This window comes from Gossypium hirsutum, chromosome A13 (genome assembly GCF_007990345.1).
Source record: "Gossypium hirsutum isolate 1008001.06 chromosome A13, Gossypium_hirsutum_v2.1, whole genome shotgun sequence".
Classification (NCBI taxonomy): domain Eukaryota; kingdom Viridiplantae; phylum Streptophyta; class Magnoliopsida; order Malvales; family Malvaceae; genus Gossypium; species Gossypium hirsutum.
Window position 1 is genome coordinate 46,954,949 of NC_053436.1, and position 6,632 is coordinate 46,961,580.

The 6,632-nt window shown below is 37.3% G+C and overlaps 1 non-coding gene across 1 annotated transcript; it reads left to right on the top strand.

Annotated features, from left to right (window-relative positions):
- The first annotated feature begins 6,212 nt into the window (after positions 1-6,212).
- Positions 6,213-6,319, top strand: LOC121212924 (small nucleolar RNA R71). Its single transcript, XR_005908296.1, has one exon. It is a non-coding gene; the product is annotated as a small nucleolar RNA R71 (small nucleolar RNA).
- Positions 6,320-6,632: the final 313 nt, after the last annotated feature.

Here is a 6,632-nt window from a genome sequence, read left to right on the forward strand (position 1 = left end):
ATATGATCGTTTCGTTACTTTCCTATGAAAATAGATTCATCAAGGTTCGTTTACATAATTTATTCACTATTTAATTCCCTTCCTACTATTTTTAGTGATTTTCCAAATCTACATCACTGCTGCTGTCAGCATCTGCCTTTAAGGTAGACTTTACCTATTTCATAGTTTCCATGATTCAACTAGCCCTTTTAGCATAAATAGCACAAATTATGATAGTGATTAACCATTCCCATGGCCAATCCTTGTTAAGCATATCCACACCTCTCAATAACCATATCCATACCAAATGATTATAACATTATACTCAAACATATATAAGCCATTTTCGCATGGCTATCCAAAATTATACAAGTCCAAAGGGTCTATGACCCCCAACAAAAAGGGTAGTCCTATACATGCCATTTCGAAGTTCAACCAAAATTGTACCAAAAGGGGGGGGCTTTGATAGTGTGGGCGACTTCGACTTCAAAATCTCGAGTCCGATAGCTGGAGAACCAAAATCTATAAAACAGAGAATCAAGGAGACGGAGTAAGCAATTTATGCTTAGTAAGTTTTGAGCAAGGGATTCCAGCACAACAAAAGTATAGCATTCATGTAGCTAAACGGATAATTTCATATGCACAATTTTTCAATATCATACTTACTTCACATTACCAACCCTTTTATTTATACACAAAGATCAACTTAGCCAAGGGCCATTAGCTCATTTATCAACTGAGCGAATACTTATTTGTAAGGGCTCAACTAATTCAAAGAATATACGAAACATACCTCAATGTTGGGATGTTTCAAGCGTATTAACTGAAATTTTTACAGCAAGATCATTCATTCCCAAATCACGTACCTTTGGAATTTAACCGGATATAGCTACTCGTTCAAATGCCTTCGGGACATAGCCCGGTTATAGTAACTCGCACAAATGCCTTCGGGACTTAACCCGGATTTAGTAACTCGTACAAATGCCTTCGGGCTTAGCCCGGAATTAGTATCTCGCACAAATGCCTTCGGATCTTAGTCCGGATATGGTCACTTAGCACAAAGCCTTCGGGACTTAGCCCGGACATCATTCAAATAACCATGCACATTTAACAATAAATCATGGCACATTCGTATTTTGTTTTCGTTAGCAAAACTCAAACACAAGACACTTATCATTCTTGCAATTTCGGCTCAATAGCCACACACAAAGAGCATGATTTTGATTTGCTTAAAACATGATCTAATCAAATCATAATTTAAGCTCTGTTACTCAAGAACTTACCTCAGATGTTATCGAACGATTCCGATGGCTACTCGACCACTTTTTCCTTTCCCTTATCCAACTGGGGTCCTCTAAGCTCTTGAGCTAATTCAAATAAATTTAACTCATTAAAGTCTCATTTTGCTAGCTTATGGCCGAATATGACAAGGAGTTTGATAGGTCATATGGCCACCCTTTTAGCTCAAATACACAATGGTCATACGCATTTTTAATCACATCAAGCAATTTAATACAATTCATTCGAACATCAAAAGAGAAGCTCAAGGTATTTAGCCCATATATACATTAGACATTAGAGTCACATGTGTACGAAATCACGAATCGAATTCAACATACTAGCTAATATTTCCCCTTAGCCGAACTTTCTAAGTCAAGCTAAAGCCATCAATAGGCTACCTATGGCCGAACATACACATAGCTTATGTACTTATTCATGTGGCCGAACATACATGTCTATGTTGGGGCCGATTGCAACACTTAATACATTCTACAAGTATGGTTACTTGTATTGACTAAACACCATTTTGTTTCAAGTTCAAAACTTGGCTAATACACACATATATGCACTAGTAAAGCATCCTCTGCCTTTCCATCAATTTAACACATGCATTACTCATTAATATACAAAAATTATATTCGGCCTTAGCACACAACTTGCTAGCCTATTCTTCTCCATCTAGCAACCAATGCACATATGTGCTCACTCAAAAATGCTAAAAAGAAGATTCAAGAATCATCAATCCACCATCACATGCATCATTAACAAGCTTCATATTTAGCATGCAATGGCATTAACACAAAATCCACCTAGGCCGAATATCATCCCCATGACATAGCAAAGATTTGAACCATGGGCTAATTAGAACTCAAGCTAGCAACTAAAAACATGCATGAATCTCATGGCACAACCTCAAACATACCTTGATCTAGATACAAGTATGGCCAAACCTCCTCCTAATCCTCTTCCAAACCAAACATGAAGCAAGAACTCCTTCCTCCTTCCTTAGAATTTTCGGCCAAAAGAAGATGAAAAAGGATGAACAAAATTTTTCTTTTCTTTTTCTTTAACTCACGGCAATGGGGGGGAAACAACCACACACTTTTTTTTTTGTTTCCATTTCTTTATTACCCATACTCCTTATTTTATTTTTCCTAACATACCTCACTAACATAACATGTTTGTGACATGTTTCCACTCATAGCATGGCCGGCCACTATGCCTTAATTTGGGTAAATTGACATGCAAACCCATCATTTTCACAATATGCATTAATAGGCCACTTTGCATTTGCTTAGCACATTTCAAAATTTTCTCACATAAGTCCTATTTGATAAAATTCACTTACAATCAACAAAATTCAAATACGAAATTTTCACACATGCACATGTACATATAATGAGCATCAATTATGACGTTTAATTATTTTTATGACTCGGTTTAGTGGTCCCGAAACCACTTCCCGACTAGGGTCAATTTTGGGCTGTCACAAAAGGGGTTCACTAAGGGTTAATTATGAAGGTAGGCTTTTGTGGAGTGAGTGGGTTAAACCTAAATGCCTTTATCATCTCGACATATCGAATCAAATGGTATGGTCTTGACATGCATAATCAAGCAAGTTCTAGAATAACAAATCAATACTGATGCACTCATAATAAAAGTGAGCATGAAAGAAATAAAATATGCTCTAAAGGCTCAAGATCTCACAAAAATTATGGCTTTGTGATGTTTAACCTTGTGAATTTCAACTCAAGATAATACCTAAACTTAGGGAAACAACCTAAAAGTTTTTAATTCTCAAAAACCAACTTATCATGCTTGATTCCCTAATGTCTTAAAGTTTAAACAATCAATGCATAAATGCCTATGTTTTAATTCAAGACATATCAATAAAAATCATAAATTAATTAAAATTCATTCTAATAGTGATACGAGTGATTCACGTGAGAATAAGATAAAATTCAGGGATTTCTGATGATGATATAAAAGACCCCTCACACTTAAGATGTACATTGCCCTCAATGTACAAAGATAGATATATTGAAAAATATAGATATATAATCATAAGATAGGGAGAGAAGTGAACCTTCCTGAATGATGAATGAACTCCTTGAATTGGAGTTATGGAGAATAATCGGCTAAGGCAATGATAAGATTGGAGGAGGATACTTTGGTGGTGGTAGAGATTGGGCTCCACAACCACAGTGTCCAACAAAGAGGTTATCGTGGTGGTCGGACAAGACTTGGCAGTCGTCGAGAACCTTTTCCAATGGAGTTACAAGTTCGTTAGTAATAGTGAGCTTTGGAGCTCCTTATAACTGTGATAGAATCAGGAACTTTTTAAGAAATATAAAGAAGCATAATTACTCGTAAAGAAATAGCCGAATAAAAATTATAAAATCTCAAGATAAAATAGTATTAAAAGGAAATAAAAAGTATTTCAAAATATAAAGATAAAAATAAAATAAATAATAGGTGTTTATAAAGAAATTGGGGCACACGGCCTTGGGGCACGCCTGTGTGTCCTCATTTCAGCCCGTGCATTTCGTGGTTTTCGAAATTGGGCGCATTGGTGCATACAGCCATGTTGCATGGCCGTATCATTCTTCATTCGTTTCTCCCACGCCCATGCTAAATTCTCAATTTCAACCATGATTTATAGACACGGACGTGTTGCAAGCCCGTGTTGGTTTGACAGACTCGCCCACGGCCACGTCACACGGCCATGGCAACTTATTGCATCCCATGTTAAGGAAAAATTTTACCTTGTTTTCACACGGCCGTATCGCACGGTCGTGTCTCCTCCCATGGTGTGAGCATGACATAAGGCACGCCCATGTGTCTGGTCGTGTGGATTAGAGTTTCAATGACTCAGTTAGTGAATATATGTTAAAAACTAAAAATTTTAAAGAAGTTAACATCGTTAGTGCTCAGGTTGCCTCCCGAGAAGCGCTTATTTATAGTCTAATCTCAACTTACCTTTCTGTTGTATGGTCATGGTGGTGCGAGGAGTTCACACTCCTCATCCCTACTATCAATTTTATCAAAATAAGATTTTAGACGAGTACATTTACCTTGAATGTACCGAATTTGGGATAAATTACCTCGACTGTACCGTATGGAAAAATGCTAAGTACCGTAAGAGGGATTTCTTCATTCAATTCAGAAGTGGTAATACGAGGGTCTGTTGCATCTAATAGCACTTTGTCTCTAACCTTAAGTTTATTTGGGGAAAAATTTAGCTTGTCATGGCATGGTTTTGGTTTATCGTGTGTTCTTCATTCATCTAGCTCCTCGATTTGTAGCCTTCATTTTTCATAGATAGGTTCTTTGTTGTTGCTTGAACATGGCTCATGTAGGTTCTTCGAACCTATTTCCTGCCAGGAAGGTTTCACCACATGATCAGTATTAGTAGCACGATTTATACAACCACCCTCAAAATTTGATGTGTTACTCGTATTATGAGTTTGAAGAGTGATTATTTCATCTCCCACACAAAGTGTGAGTTCACCTGTACCAACATCAATTATAGTTCTAGTAGTTCATAAAAAGGGCCTTCCTAAAATCAAAGGCACGTTACTATCCTCCTCTATGTCTAGAACAAAGAAATCAACTGGGAATATAAATTTGTCAATTTTAACGAGTACATCTTCAATAGTACCCCTAAGAAATCTGATTGTTTTATCTGCTAATTGAATGCTCATCCTAGTTTGTTTGGGTTTCCGAAACCTAGTTGCTTAAACATTTTGTAAGGCATGACATTGATGCTAGCACCTAAATCAGCCAAAGCATTATTAAAATCTAAGCTACCAATTAAACCAGGAATTGTAAAACTCCCTGGATCTTTTAATTTGTTGCCCAGCTTATTCTGTAGTATGGTTGAGCAAACTGCATTTAGTTCCACATGCGACACCTCATCCAACTTTTGTTTATTTGTTAAAAGCTCCTTTAAGAATTTGACTGCGTTTGGCATCTGCAAAAGAGCTTCAATAAACGATAAGTTAATATGTAATTTCTTTAATAATTTAAGGAATTTACCGAATTGTTCATCTGTGCGGTCTCTCCTCGTCACATTTGGGTATAGTACACGTGGTTTGTACTCTTTACTTACCAGTGTTTATTCACTGTGGTCTACCTCACCTTTGCTTTTACTTACCATGATTCCTTGCTTTGGTTCTGGTTCAAGTTCCACTAACCCTTCCTTGTCTTGGATGGTAATTGCGTTGAGTTGTTCCCTTGGGTTAGATTTAGTGTTACTTGGTAGGCTACCTTGTGATCGTTTAGATATTAATTTGGCAAGCTGTCCTATCTGAGTTTCGAGCCTTTGGACCGATGCTTGTTAATTTTTAAGTGCTGTCTCGGTATTCTGGAAATGAGTTTCTAGCGCCAAGATGAATTTTGTTAGCATCTCCTCAAGGTTCAGCTTTTTCTCTTGCTGGTAAGGTTGTTAGAAGCCTGAAGGTGGTGGTGGTCTCTGATTTCCTTGGCCTCCCCATGAAAAATTTGGGTGGTTCCTCCAACCTGCATTGTAAGTGTTACTATAAGGATTATTTTGAGATCGAGGATTATTACCCATGTAATTTAACTGCTCGTTCTCCATGTTGTGGCCATAAGGTGGGTAATCTGAATTGCTTGATCCACCTTCACCTGCTTCGCACTACATTATTAGGTGAACCTATGAAGAACCAAGAAAACCGTCAATTTTTCTATTCAAAAGTTCTACCTGATTAGAGAGCATGGTGAGCGAATCGACGTTAAAAACGTTGGTTGTTTTCGTTGGTTTTGTCTTCATGACTTGCCACTGATAATTATTTAGTGACATCTCTTCTATAAATTCATAAGCATCCTCAGGTGTCTAATTATTGATAGTTCCACCAGCAGCTGCGTCAATCATCTGTCCAGTCAAAGGATTCAGGCCATTGTGAAACGTTTGAACCTGTAGCCAGAGTGGTAACCCATGGTCAGGGCACCTTCTCAACAGATCCTTTTATCTCTCCCATGCATCGTAGAGTGTTTCTAAATCCATCTACACAAAAGAAGAGATATCATTACGTAATTTAGCCATTTTAGCCGGCGAAAAATATTTTAATAAAAACTTTTCAGTCATTTGTTCCGAAGTAGTGATTGACCTTCGTGGTAACGAGTTCAGCCACTGTTTAGCTTTGTATCTCAATGAAAAATGGTATAACCGAAGGTGAATGGCATCATCAGAAATTTCATTAATTTTAAAAGTGTCACAAAGTTCCAGAAAACTTGCCAACTGAGCGTTGGGATCCTCGTCTTGCAAACCATCAAACTGAACAAATTGTTGTATCATTTGAATTGTGTTAGGTTTCAGTTCAAAATTATTTGCGGTGACAGCAGGCCTAACT